The sequence below is a fragment of the Pseudophryne corroboree genome, chromosome 2, assembly GCF_028390025.1.
Source record: "Pseudophryne corroboree isolate aPseCor3 chromosome 2, aPseCor3.hap2, whole genome shotgun sequence".
In the NCBI taxonomy this organism is placed as follows: domain Eukaryota; kingdom Metazoa; phylum Chordata; class Amphibia; order Anura; family Myobatrachidae; genus Pseudophryne; species Pseudophryne corroboree.
In genome coordinates, this window is record NC_086445.1 from 71,763,858 (window position 1) to 71,779,794 (window position 15,937).

Consider the following 15,937-nt stretch of genomic DNA (forward strand, 5'->3'; position numbering starts at 1 on the left):
CATTGTGGATTCATCTGTTTCCAGCTACAACATTACCTGCTTCCAGCTCAGCTTCCAGCAGAGTACAGCTTCCCTTAAAGGGCCGGTGTCCTTTCTACACTTTACCACTCTCCACCGGTATTATTATTTCTCCGCTCTCAAGTTCTACATTTCAGTTCATATTTCATCGCTCCCAAGTTCATTTATTATTTAACTGGTTCCAGCCAGTATCCACTCCGTGCTAACAACAGTCTGGTTCCAGCCAGTATCCACAGCAGCTGTTTTATCTTCAGCAACCCAGCTTTTCCTGGAACACCAGCTGGCACAATCCTGGGTTATCTCCATTGCTACAGTCGGGCCTGGTAAGGACTTTCCATCTAGAAGATCATAAGAACTATCTCACACTACCAGTGCTCTGTGGCTCCTGCCATCCTGTAGTACCCAGGAACTGTATTTATTCTTTGCTGACTTTTACGTTTTCTTTTACTGCTGCTGTGTTGCGGAGTTGTCATAATAAACATCATTGACTTTTATCCAAGTTGTCGTGGTCACGCCTTCGGGCAGTTATTATTCATGTTACTTACATGTCCAGGGGTCTGATACAACCTCCCAGGTTCCGGTACATCTCAGCCCCTACAACTGAGGCTGCCTCCCGTCAGCTCAGGCCCTCAGTTGTGACAGTAAGCACTGACCTAATGAATCCAGCCGGAGACCAGGATCAAGCGGCCAGGCCGATGCAAGAACTGGCAGCCCGACTAGAACATCAGGAGGCTGCACAGGGCCACATCATCCGCTGTCTCCAGGATCTCTCTACTCGGCTGGATGGGATTCAGACAACTCTCCGTGGATCAGGCGCGTCTGGTGCGTCAACCACAGTGACTCCAGCTATAACCCCACCCACCTTACCCATTTCTGCTCCACGTCTTCATCTTCCAACGCCAGCAAAATTTGACGGATCTCCAAGATTCTGCAGGGGATTTCTCAACCAGTGTGAGATTCAGTTTGAGCTACAACCTGGCAATTTTCCCAGTGACCGTACAAAAATTGCCTACATTATTTCTCTTCTCAGTGGCTCAGCCCTTGATTGGGCATCACCGTTATGGGAGAGGTCCGACACCCTGCTATCTTCCTACACTGCCTTCGTGTCAACATTCAGGCGCATCTTCGACGAGCCAGGCCGGGTAACCTCAGCTTCATCCGAGATTCTCCGTTTACGCCAGGGGTCACGTACTGTAGGACAATATCTGATACAGTTCCAGATCCTGGCATCCGAACTGGCATGGAACGACGAGGCCCTGTATGCTGCATTCTGGCATGGCTTATCTGAGCGTATTAAAGATGAGTTAGCTACCAGAGACTTACCTTCTAAGTTAGATGAGCTAACCTCACTCTGCACGAAAGTTGATTTACGTTTCCGAGAGAGAGCAACTGAGCGTGGAAGATCATCTGCTCCAAAATCTTCTGCTCCTCCTCCTCGTCAACTGTCACCATCTAAAGATGAGCCCATGCAACTTGGCCGTTCCCGTTTAACTCCTGCTGAGCGCCGAAGACGTCTCTCCGAGTTTCTCTGTCTCTATTGTGCAGCTCCGTCTCACACCATTAATGCCTGTCCCAAACGTCCGGGAAACTCCAAATCCTAGCTCGCCAAGGAGAGGGCCGGCTAGGAGTAATGATCTCCTCTCCATCTCCTCAAGATTGTAATCTCCCAGTCTCGCTTCAAGTTGCTCAACGTTATCGGAACGTCATTGCCCTCCTTGATTCCGGAGCGGCTGGGATCTTTATTACCGAAGCCTATGTTAAACGGTGGTCCCTACCCACCGAGAGACTTCCTTCGTCCATTTCTTTAACTGCCGTGGATGGCAGCAAAATTTTTGATGCAGTTATTTCTTTAAGGACTCTACCAGTTCGTCTGAGAGTGGGAGTTCTTCATTCCGAACTTATTTCTTTTTTAGTGATTCCAAGAGCCACACATCCTGTGGTCCTGGGCCTTCCATGGCTCCGTCTTCACAATCCTACAATTGATTGGACGACTACGCAAATCCTGGCATGGGGTTCCTCCTGTGCTGAGACATGTTTGTTTAAAGTATTGCCTGTCTGTTCTTCCTCCCCCAGGTCGTCTGATGTTCCACCTCCTCCATATCAAGATTTCACGGATGTGTTCAGTAAAGCTTCTGCTGATATCCTTCCTCCTCATAGAGAATGGGACTGTCCGATTGATCTCGTTCCAGGGAAGGTTCCACCTCGAGGCCGAACTTATCCGTTGTCTCTGCCTGAGACGCATTCTATGGAGGAATATATTAAAGAGAACCTAGCAAAGGGGTTCATTCGACCTTCTTCTTCTCCAGCCGGCGCAGGCTTCTTTTTTGTAAAAAAGAAAGATGGTGGTCTGCGGCCGTGCATCGACTACAGAGGTTTGAACGACATTACCATCAAGAACCGTTATCCTTTACCCCTGATTACTGAGCTCTTTGACAGAGTTAGCGGAGCTACCATCTTTACAAAGCTGGACTTGCGAGGTGCATACAATCTCATCCGGATCCGTGAGGGTGACGAGTGGAAGACCGCCTTTAACACCCGTGACGGACATTATGAGTACCTCGTCATGCCCTTCGGATTGAGCAATGCTCCAGCTGTCTTCCAGCATTTTGTCAATGAGATCTTCAGAGACATTCTATACCGTCATGTCGTGGTCTATCTAGACGATATCCTCATTTTTGCCAACGATTTAGAGGAACATCGTTTTTGGGTTAAAGAGGTTCTGTCCCGTCTCCGTGTCAATCATCTCTATTGCAAATTAGAAAAATGCGTCTTTGAAGTCAAGTCCATTCCGTTTCTAGGGTACATTGTGTCCGGTTCCGGACTAGAGATGGATCCTGAGAAACTACAAGCAATACAAAATTGGCCGGTACCCTTAACCCTCAAAGGGGTCCAGAGGTTCTTAGGGTTCGCCAACTATTACCGAAAGTTTATACGAGACTTTTCCACCATTGTGGCGCCTATTACTGCTTTCACTAAGAAGGGTGCTAACCCGTCCAAGTGGTCTGAAGAAGCCATGCAAGCATTTCATCTTTTAAAACAAAGGTTCATCTCTGCGCCTGTTCTGAAACAGCCTGACATCGACTCTCCTTTCATCTTAGAGGTGGATGCCTCCTCCGTTGGAGTAGGAGCGGTGTTATCTCAGAGGGCTAAAGATGGCCATTTACACCCTTGCAGTTTCTTCTCCCGGAAGTTCTCCCCAGCTGAGCGCAACTATGCCATTGGCGACCAGGAGTTGCTAGCCATCAAGCTCGCTCTAGAAGAGTGGAGGTATCTGTTGGAGGGAGCTTCTCATTCAATCACCATACTTACAGACCACAAGAACCTTTTATACCTGAAGGGCGCACAATGTCTCAACCCTCGTCAGGCCAGATGGGCACTTTTCTTTTCCAGGTTCGACTTTAAACTCCAGTTCTGTCCGGGCTCTCAGAATCGCAAGGCCGATGCCCTTTCCCGCTCATGGGAGCAAGAAAATGAGTCAGAGTCTTCAGACAAGCATCCTATTATAAATCCGTTGGCATTCTCCACGGTAGGGATGGACTCTACGCCCCCATCAGGGAAAAGTTTTGTGAAGCCGATGCTAAGGAAGAAGCTCATGCATTGGGCCCATGCTTCCCGTTTTGCCGGACATACAGGTATCCAAAAAAACCCTGGAGTTTATCTCTAGGTCCTATTGGTGGCCAACTCTGAAAAAGGACGTCTTGGAGTTTATTGCATCTTGCCCAAAGTGTGCCCAACATAAAGTATCCCGCCAGTCGCCTGCGGGGCAACTGGTTCCACTATCCGTTCCCCGTCGACCATGGACCCACTTGTCGATGGATTTCATTACAGACTTACCCATGTGCAACAAGTTTAATACCATCTGGGTGGTAGTTGACCGGTTCACCAAGATGGCACACTTCATTCCTCTCACCGGTCTTCCGTCAGCTTCCAAGTTGGCTCAAGTATTCATACAAGAGATCTTCCGACTCCACGGTCTTCCTGAAGAAATTATCTCAGATCGAGGAGTTCAATTCACAGCCAAATTCTGGCGAAGTTTATGTCAAGTCCTCCAAGTCAAGCTAAAGTTTTCCACGGCTTACCATCCTCAGACCAGTGGTCAAACCGAGAGGGTGAATCAGGACTTGGAGGCCTTCCTCCGCATCTATGTGTCCTCCTCTCAAGATGACTGGGTTCAATTACTTCCCTGGGCCGAGTTCTGTCATAACAACCAGTATCATTCTTCATCTGCTTCAACACCATTCTTCACTAACTTTGGATTCCACCCTAAAGTCCCTGAGTTCCAACCGCTTCCAGCAACTTCTGTTCCCGCAGTGGATATCACCTTGCATCAGTTTGCCAATATCTGGAAGAGCGTACGATCAGCTCTGCTCAAGGCATCGTTCAGGTACAAGAAGTTTGCGGATAAGAAGCGTCGAGCAGTTCCTGCTCTCAAGGTGGGTGATCGGGTATGGTTATCCACGAAGAATTTGAGGTTAAGAGTTCCCAGTATGAAGTTTGCACCTCGCTATATCGGTCCTTTCAAGATTGAACAAGTCATCAATCCTGTTGCTTACAGACTCCAGTTGCCTCCCTTCTTAAAAATACCCAGGACATTCCATGTTTCCCTGTTGAAACCGCTGATCTTGAATCGGTTTCATTCCTCACTTCCTCCAACTCCGAAAGTCCAAACTCAACGAGGCGTTGAGTATGAAGTGGCCAAGATCCTGGACTCACGTCACCGTTACGGTCAACTACAATATCTTATTGACTGGAAAGGTTATGGTCCTGAGGAACGTTCATGGACCAATGCTTCTGATGTCCATGCTCCTGCCTTGGTCCGGAGATTCCATTCCAAGTTTCCTCAAAAGCCAAAGAAGTGTCCTGGGGCCACTCCTAAAGGGGGGGGTGCTGTCACGATCCGGGTATCTGGACGCCATTTCTTACCCATCAGATGCCTCCTAAGGCTTGCTCAGCGCTCCAGGACCGGATTCCATCTGTTATCCTGATGTGTACATTCCTGTATCCTCTCCTGTCACTCTGGGACGCTGTCACAGTAAACGCCATATTACACCTGGCATGGCGTCTCCCGCGGCCTCCGCCGCCGTCCCTGAACTTCTGCATGCAGAGTGTCTGAGTGGCGATTACGTCAGCCGCGGCCTCCGCTGTGTCCGCGTGGTTGGATGTGCATCTGTCAGCCTGGCGCCTCCTGTCTCCGGTGGCCGGCGCCGCCATTACTGTTTTCATTACCACATGGATTACAAACCAAACTTCCCTCCAAGTGTCTGCATGGGCGCAGCCATCTTGGATTCTGTCAGCTGATCATTTCCACCAATCTGTTCTCAGTATTGATAATCTGCATAATTGCCTAGCCAATCCCTTCCTTGCTGCAGGTATAAATACACTGTGCCTGAGCAAGGAAGGCGTCAGTGCTTTGGTTGTCAAACCTAGTTCCTGTTTGTCTCTCTCCTGTGATTGTCTTCCAGGTTCCAGCTCCTGTCTCAAGACTTCCACCATAGAGACCCGCACCAGCATTCCACCTGCGGTGTAGCCTGACTCTCCAATCCATTGTGGATTCATCTGTTTCCAGCTACAACATTACCTGCTTCCAGCTCAGCTTCCAGCAGAGTACAGCTTCCCTTAAAGGGCCGGTGTCCTTTCTACACTTTACCACTCTCCACCGGTATTATTATTTCTCCGCTCTCAAGTTCTACATTTCAGTTCATATTTCATCGCTCCCAAGTTCATTTATTATTTAACTGGTTCCAGCCAGTATCCACTCCGTGCTAACAACAGTCTGGTTCCAGCCAGTATCCACAGCAGCTGTTTTATCTTCAGCAACCCAGCTTTTCCTGGAACACCAGCTGGCACAATCCTGGGTTATCTCCATTGCTACAGTCGGGCCTGGTAAGGACTTTCCATCTAGAAGATCATAAGAACTATCTCACACTACCAGTGCTCTGTGGCTCCTGCCATCCTGTAGTACCCAGGAACTGTATTTATTCTTTGCTGACTTTTACGTTTTCTTTTACTGCTGCTGTGTTGCGGAGTTGTCATAATAAACATCATTGACTTTTATCCAAGTTGTCGTGGTCACGCCTTTGGGCAGTTATTATTCATGTTACTTACATGTCCAGGGGTCTGATACAACCTCCCAGGTTCCGGTACATCTCAGCCCCTACAACTGAGGCTGCCTCCCGTCAGCTCAGGCCCTCAGTTGTGACAATATTGCTCCTTATTCACATTACACCACACCATAGTGCTCTTTATACACATTAGACTACACAGTAGTGCCCTTTCTATACGTTACGCCACACAGTAGAGCACCTTATACACATAATGCCACACATTGGTAATGCATTTATACACATAATACCACACAGTAATCCCCCTTACACATGACTCACATTATTAATGTCCTTATAAAACATAATGCGCCTTACACATTATGCCAACCATTATTAATGCCCTTATACACATAATTTCCCTTACACATATGCCACACATGTTAATGCCCTTACACAGATAATGACACACATAATGTCCCTTACACATATGCTGCACATTATTAATGCCCTTATACACATAATGACACATATAGTTCCTGGCGTGAGTCAACTGGCAGCTCTGCTAACAACGGGCACCTATTTTTTATGAAACTGCATCTTATTTGCATTGCTATGTGGCTAGGATGTACAAGCAGCTTCTGTTGATTAAAATTATATGCAGCATGCCTATATACTGTGTGTGACTGTGGCTATATCTGCATACGAAATGCTACACAGAATATAGGCATGCCGCATATCATTTTAATCAGCAGAAGCTGCTTGTGCCCCTAGACATACTAGATGCCCTAGGCAATTGCCTAGGTTGTCTATGCCTAGGACCGGCTCTGCATGCGCTGGCCAAAGGGTGTGCCTAAATCCACTTATGGCCGTATATACTGCCACTCAGGGGTGTGTCTGAGATGAAGATATTGCTAGTACTAAGATGAAGACATGGCTGCTGCCACTCGATAGATCTGTTGGTATCTCGAGCATATATCACCACAGTGCCCAGCATACACTCCCCAATACCCATACAGTGCCCAGCATGCACCCCCCCATGCCCATGCATTGCCCAGAATACACCCACCATACCCATATCCACACATACACCCCCATTTCCATACAGTGCCTAGCATACACCCCCCACCTCATACTCGCACAGTGTCCAGCATACACCCCCATACCCATAGAGTGCCCAGCATACAGCCCCATACCCATACAGTGTCCAGCATAAATCTTCTCTGCCCAGCATATCCCCCCCATGCAGTGTCTAGCATACCTCCCTGCCCCCATACCCATACAGTGTCCATTATACACCCACCCATACCCATACAGTGTTCAACATACACGCCCCCACCAACCACATTCTGGGAATTTGTAAAGTACCTGCCACTTATTCTGGATAAACACCTAAGGTACAGATGTACTAAGGCTTGGAGAACGATAAAGTGGAGATAAAAGATGGAGGCGGAGCAATGCCATACGCATCATCATTTGCACCACGCCCTGCAAGGGTTTGCCTGCATGAGCACTGGGAACAGGGCTTGCAATAATGCAGATCATCATAGCCATAGCCGACCCTAGCCAATTTGATGCCCTAGGCAAAATTTTGGCTGGTGCCCCCCTGGCACCGCTGCTAGTTCTGCATCTGACCCAGAAACAATTAGGCAGTCGGGCCCACTGGAGGTTTACCCTGTGCCCCTGTGGGCCAGTTCAACCCTGCATAATGGCACACAGTAATGCCCATAATACACATAATTCCACACAGTAATGCACCTTACACATATGCCACACATTAGTAATGCCCATAATACACATAATGCCACACAGTAATGCACCTTACACATATGCCCCACATTAGTAATGCCCATAATGCACATAATTCCACACAATAATAATGCACCTTACACATATGCCCTACATTAGTAATGTCCATAATACACATAATACCACACAGTAATGCCCATAATACACATAATACCACACAGTAATGCCCATAATACACATAATTCCACACAGTAATGCCCATAATACACATAATACCACACAGTATTGCCCATAATACACATAATTCCACACAGTAATGCACCTTACACATATGCCCCACATTATTAATGCTAGTAGATTTGTTTTTAAACTTACTTTTGCTTGCTGGCGTGCTTGAAGTAAAGAGGTGTGCCCATGCAGCTCCCTGGATCCGTGACTGCGTTTTGTGAGATGGAGGTGTCAGCATGGGTGGGTGCAGTGTCCAGATACTGCCATACTTGCTGGTTATACAAAAAGACCAGTATCAAACATGTAGCAACTATCCATTCTCTTCACTGTTCAGTGTGTTTGCTGGTGTCACTCCTGGCAACTGCATGCCCTTTATTTTATACTGCAGGAGCGATATGCTCTGCTCTCCAGTGTGACGCGTCCGAAAGTCACGCTGCACTGACGTTTCATATAGAAATAGCGCAACTTAAGACCACGTTACAGTGCTGGATGGCAATTTTACGGCATGGACTGACTGAGAAATAAAGTGTTTGGAGAACAATGCCCATGTTATGTCCCTGCAGACACCTGGCGTTTGCACAGAGATAAGGGAAACACACAGGATGGCAGGGTCCCACTCCCCCATGTGCACAAGCAGTATAGGTGATGTCAGGTTTATGTGGAGCAGTCTTCCACAATACACATGTGGTATCATAAGGAGCCATCCAGTAATAACCGTATATAGTCAGTAAAAATGTCACAGGTCTAGGAATTGCATTTACTGGGCTTCTGCTGTCTGAGGTCTCACAAGTCAGGGGCATTCAAGCATGTCGGAGGGAGATTAAGGGACTGTCTGCATTCTATTTAACAAATGTAAACAGCAGTGTATACAAGTACTGATTGAATACATTTGGAAAGAAACAGATAGTTTGCAGACTGTCACTCCCAGCATGAGATACTGCAGGGACATGTTTGGATGCCCCTAGACATGCTTGGATGCCCTAGGCAAATGCTTATCCTGCCTATAGCTAAGGCCGGCTCTGATCATAGCCCATACTCTGCCTATTTCACAGTCAGGGGGGATGTGGGGGATTTGGATATTTTATAGGGAATTCAGGAGACTTTTCCCCACATGTTTGAGTCTCCCACAACTTCATTGAGAGTGGAGTAGTACGTTCTCTGGAAAACGGAGATGGAAGATGCGTGGATTGGACATGCATATGCAATAGCGCATTTTTGTTGAAGGTCGTGCTGTAATGTTAGTCCTCAGTCCCCACTGCCCCATAATCTGCTGTGCTCTGCAGGATGGTGAGGGGGAGGAGCTAATATTGCTGGGGGGATGGTGGTAATGACACTGAGGGTAAAGACAATGAGGGTAAAGCTACATAAAGTTCCATTGGCCCTGGGGTGAGGGGGTTATAATATTTGTACAGTACTGTATGTGACACAAAACACTGGGCAGAAGTTGGGGTTGGTATCACAGTGGAGACCTATGGACACTCTTGGATGGGAGTTATGCCAAACTGGATCTATTGCTACTGGGAGTTTGTGGGGGTAATGTCACTGGGGGTTCTATTGTCATTGGGGGTTCAAAGGTAATGTTACAATGGAGGTCTATGGATACGGTGGGAAGGGTGTTGCAAGACCCCCTAGGCATATTTTGTTCATCAAACAAAATATTTTTACAAATATGTTGAGTCAATTTTAAAAAAAGATCAACAATTTTTGTGGGCCTTTTTGCGAAAACGAAATACAATATCGGCAGTTAGGAGGTTAATGGAGTTCAGTTACATTTTGAATCGGCAATGAGGACAGATGCTTTTTATTTAAAAAAAAATAATGATGTGTTGTCATTTTATTTTTGTGCCGTTTAGACTAGCGCTGGAAGGGTTTACCTGTGCATCACGCGGGCACAATTCCTGGCGGCCTAACACTCTCTCTCAGCAGGTTAGCAAAATAGATGTTATCTTAACATTTGTCATCGACTAGTGATCGCTTCCAAGCCAGCCTGCGAGAAGATGAATAATGGTTAGTTAAGCCAATAAAACTTTCTCTAGAAGAAATTTTTCACCACTATTTTTAGATGACTGGGATAAAATATTTTTCTATTATTGGATGCACAGGCAAAGAAACAGTAAATTGCCTGGCTCCTTACCTCAAGCGTGGACTACATTACTGTTATTTATTTATACACACTGTGCGTGAAATTGCTGAGGTTGGCATTAGTAAGTGTACAGTACAGCAAATAGACATTTTATTTTCTTTAAAAAATGTCTCTGCTAGTACAAAATAACCTCACGGGGATATAAGTAGATGCCAAAAAAAGGTTAATAATTACTTCATAATTGATGTTTTACTATCGTGTTAGGAGAACCCTAAGCAGCCTAATTGTGATTTTAGATTAAAGCTATGTATAAATGGTAGGGAAAATCAGGGATCACTCTGCGAAGCCCAGTAACATTTGCAAATTCATTTATTACAGATACTGTATTTCAAAATGAAGTGATCTGAGGGTTCGACTGCAGACCGGAAAGAAAGGAAGCATCTTTGTATGGATTTGATTACATGTAGGGGCACCTGTCTGTACTCTTAAGGTGCGTGCATACTGGCCGATATATCGGCCGTTCTGTTGAACGGTCGATGTATCGCGGGTCTGTCGGCCAGTGTGTATGAACAATATGTCTGTGAACGCCGTCATTCACAGATATATCGCGTCAGCCCTGCAGCACAGCTGATGATCAATATATCTGCCGATATCTTGGTGTATCGCTGTGTGTGTACGGGCGGTGGGCTGAGCGCCCGTATACATGCTGCAGCAGCTGGCAGTGATTGACAGCTGAACTGGGCAGGCGCATGTAAATGCCCGTCCAGTTCGTAACGTCAGTCCCGATGGATCGGGCAGTGTGTATGCTCAACACACTGCCCGATCCATCCATAGATATATCTGCAGATCAATTGATCTGCAGATATATCTACTAGTGTATACCCAGCATTAGTTGCAGGTTTGCAGGCCCACATAAAAACAAAACATACAGTATGACTAAAAGAAAGAAATAATCAAATTTTTAGGACCATCACATCCATTTACCTACTACTACGTGATGACACCTCATTTATGAATAATGCATGAGAGTATGATAGATCAGCATTGTTTTGATACAGTTGGAGAAATTCAGTCCTGCAGGCAGGGCTGGCACTACCATTAGGCAACTTTAGGCAGCTGCCTAGGGCGCCAGGATCTGGGGGGGGGGGGGAGCCCTGAGTCTGCTTGTCAGAAAATTAAGGATAACTCTGAAGGATGCATCCTTGTTAAACTTAATGCAGACAGTGGCTGTTGAACTTCTATGAACTTCTAAGATGCTACCTCGACACTTTCACCTCAGTGGCTGGATAGTGGGTACTGGTGTGTGGTTTGTGGTCAAAAAACTTGCACTGGCCCTGCCTGCAGGAAGTGCCGCAATGCCCAGCTGTGACATGTTAGCCAATGGTAGTACAGAGGAAAAACTTGTGGTGTCGGTGGGATATGATGTGCCTTTCTGGAATGGCACATGGAGTAGATGTAAGGAATTGAATTCCTCCGTATGGATGTTTTTGTTGAATATTGCCTCAAAATGTTCTCTCTCATACATATAGTGCACCTTGATGGAGTCTGTGTTTGCACGCCATTGGGATTCATTTTGTTTTCCAACTTTATTTGTGGTTGCCAATTTTTTACGGTCTACATCTACCGTCAGCCTCAACCATATTGCGATGACTTCTATCTAATCAGGGACTGTACGAACTAATATTCATCTCAAGAAGGTAATATTCATCCCTGTCCTGGCTATTTATTTAGATCCATATAAGACTCTCCTCTAGTCTCTGAACCTTCAAGAGTTCCCTGAAAACTCACCTCTTCAGGCAAGCTTATCAAATTCCGGAACAGCCCACATAACCTTTATATGCTTTTCTATCCAGTTTCATCCCCACTGTACAGTCCACATATATTCTCACATATTTTCTCTTCTTTAACTTTCCCTTCCTCCAAGAACCTTTGCAAACTGGTGGACAATAGATAGCACCTATCCTTGTGTATCAATGCTTATTTCCCTATAGTGTAAGCTTGTGAGCAGGGCCCTCCTACCTCTATGACTGTTTGTTATTACCCAGTTTTGTTTTATCACTGTTGTTTCCAACTGTAAAGCGCAACGGAATTTGCTGCACTATGTACAGTAAGAAACAACAAACCAAACAATAATCAAATAAATATTACTTCTCGTGCACATATTTCAGACAGCCATATTTGGTTCCTAAATGACTGAGTTATAATAACCTGAATACTTTAATAATTGGCAGTCTTGGAATCTCCTTACTTTATATGCATTTTAAGTGGTTTTGATGTTTATTGCTTGTTTGTTGTAGAATTGAATACTTATTTTAATATCAACAAAGCGTTTTTAACTTGAATTTGTTTTTGAATGTTTATAATGGCAATTTACTGTACACTGACGCTGTTCTCTCCCTTTTCTTTTTCTATTTGATTATTTATTTTGGAGACTGCCACCCTCCATTTGAACAGCTGCTTTATAAGACAGCGTCGCTGTGGTCACCCATGATTATTTTTTGAACGTGCATTGCAAGCTGGAATCTGATCTCCATCATCTACAAACGCAGAATGCATCCATAAACCCAGAAAGTCTCCCCTTAAATCATTTACATTTCTCCGCCTGCAAACAAAATCTAATTTTTGCATGAGGACACAATACGACGCGTTTCGATCCTCTCAGCTCTTTTCATGAGAAAATAAAAACGTTTACACCTCCTGCAGAAACTGTCATCAGATGTGACTGGGGTGCATTTGCACAAAATGAAGCACATAGAACATTGTTTGGCAGCAGGCCTTGTAAATGATTGCTGCTTTCAAAGAACGGGCAGACTCGCACAAAATTCTCGCACCTCCAGAACTCGGAGGCTATTACATTTAGAACCACTTGACTGATATAGTCTTCCCATGTACATACACATAATGGTTAATGTTTGTTGGGAACCAATTAACTTACCAATATATTTTGGATTGTGGGAGGAAACCCACACAAGTTTGTGGAGAATATAGAAACTCCACACAGTTAGGGCTGTGGTGGGAATCAAACCCATGACCTCCGTGCTGTGAGGCAGTATTGCTGACCGTTACACCATCCGTACTGCCTCCTCCCCACCAGGATCCACAATGAAGTTGTACCTTAGTCCGAAAGTAATTGTGTAATCAATGATAGCCCCTTATGAAAGGAAAAGGTATAATACCTATTAAACAAATGCTATGTGCTTCAAACACATGCTTTCTTTATTAACTACTTTAAGGAATTTTCTCTAACGTCCTAATGGATGCTGGGAACTCCGAAAGGACCATGGGGAATAGCGGCTCCGCAGGAGACTGGGCACAACTAAAAGAAAGCTTTAGACTACTGGTGTGCACTGGCTCCTCCCACTATGACCCTCCTCCAGACTTCAGTTAGTATCTTGTGCCCGGCTGAGCTGGATGCACACTAGGGGCTCTCCTGAGCTCCTAGAAAGAAAGTATATGTTAGGTTTTTTATTTTACAGTGAGACCTGCTGGCCACAGGCTCACTGCAACGAGGGACTAAGGGGAGAAGAAGCGAACCTACCTGCTTGCAGCTAGCTTGGGCTTCTTAGGCAACTGGACACCATTAGCTCCAGAGGGATCGACCGCAGGACCCGTCCTTGGTGTTCGTTCCCGGAGCCGCGCCGCCGTCCCCCTTACAGAGCCAGAAGCAAGAAGAGGTCCGGAAAATCGGCGGCAGAAGACTTCAGTCTTCACCAAGGTAGCGCACAGCACTGCAGCTGTGCGCCATTGCTCCTCATGTACACCTCACACTGCAGTCACTGATGGGTGCAGGGCGCTGGGGGGGGCGCCCTGAGCAGCAATATTAACACCTTGGCTGGCAAAATAATCACAATATATAGTCCCAGAGGCTATATATGTGATAAATACCCCTGCCAGAATCCATAAAAAAGCGGGAGAAAAGTCAGCCAAAAAAGGGGCGGAGCTATCTCCCTCAGCACACTGGCGCCATTTCTCCCTCACAGCTCCGCTGGAAGGAAGCTCCCTGGCTCTCCCCTGCAGTCTGTAACTACAGAAGGGTAAAAAAGAGATGGGGGGCACTAAATTTAGGCGCAGTATAATAATTATAGCAGCTATAAGGGGATATAATTCTCAGTTAGTCCCTGTATTATATAGCGCTCTGGTGTGTGCTGGCATACTCTCTCTCTGTCTCCCCAAAGGGCTTTGTGGGGTCCTGTCCTCTGTTAGAGCATTCCCTGTGTGTGTGCGGTGTGTCGGTATGGCTGTGTCGACATGTTTGATGAGGAGACTTATGTGGAGGCGGAGCAGATGCCTATAAATGTGATGTCACCCCCTGCGGGGCAGACGCCTGAGTGGATGGACTTATGGAAGGAATTACGTGCAAGTGTCGACTCCTTACATAAAAAATTTGACGACATGCCAAATACGGGACAGCCGGCTTCTCAGCTCGTGCCTGCCCAGACGTCTCAAAGGCCATCGGGGGCTCTAAAGCGCCCGCTACCTCAGATGGCAGACACAGATGTCGACACGGATACTGATACCAGTGTCGACGACGAAGAGTCTAATTTAATGTCCACTAGGGCCATTCGTTGCATGATTGAGGCAATGAAAGAGGTATTACACATTTCTGATATAAACCCAGGTACCACAAAAAAGGGTATTATGTTTGGGGAGAAAAAACTACCAATAGTTTTTCCCCCATCTGAGGAATTGAATGAGGTGTGTGAGGAAGCGTGGGCTTCCCCCGATAAAAAATTGGTAATTTCTAAAAAGTTACTAATGGCGTACCCTTTCCCGCCAGAGGATAGGTCACGTTGGGAAACACCCCCTAGGGTGGATAAAACGCTCACACGTTTGTCAAAGAAGGTGGCACTACCGTCTCCGGATACGGCCACCCTAAAGGAGCCTGCTGATAGAAAGCAGGAGGCGATCCTGAAGTCTGTATATACACACTCAGGCATTATACTTAGACCAGCTATTGCTTCGGCATGGATGTGCAGTGCTGCAGCTGCGTGGTCAGATTCCCTGTCGGAAAATATTGACACCCTAGACAGGGACACTATTCTGCTAACCATAGAGCATATAAAAGACTCAGTCTTATACATGAGAGATGCACAGAGGGAGATCTGCCGGCTGGCATCTAAAATAAGTGCATTGTCCATTTCTGCTAGGAGAGGCTTATGGACTCGGCAGTGGACAGGGGATGCAGATTCGAAAAGGCACATGGAAGTTTTGCCTTATAAGGGTGAGGAGTTATTCGGGGATGGTCTCTCAGACCTAGTTTCCACAGCAACAGCTGGGAAGTCAGCATTTTTGCCCCATGTTCCCTCACAGCCTAAGAAAGCGCCGTATTATCAGGTACAGTCCTTTCGACCCCAGAAAAACAGGCGGGGAAAAGGAGGGTCCTTTCTGTCCAGAGGCAGAGGTAGGGGAAAAAGGCTGCAACAGACAGCAGGTTCCCAGGAACAAAAGTCCTCCCCCGCTTCTTCCAAGTCCGCCGCATGACGGTGGGGCTCCACAGGCGGAGCCAGGTACGGTGGGGGGCCGCCTCAAAAATTTCAGCGATCAGTGGGCTCGCTCACAGGTGGATCCCTGGATCCTTCAAGTAGTATCTCAGGGGTACAAGCTGGAATTTGAAGCATCTCCCCCCCGCCGTTTCCTCAAATCTGCCTTGCCGATAACTCCCTCAGGCAGGGAGGCTGTGCTAGCGGCAATTCACAAGCTGTATTCCCAGCAGGTGATAGTCAAGGTGCCCCTACTTCAACAAGGACGGGGTTACTATTCCACACTGTTTGTGGTACCGAAACCGGACGGTTCGGTGAGACCCATTTTAAATTTGAAA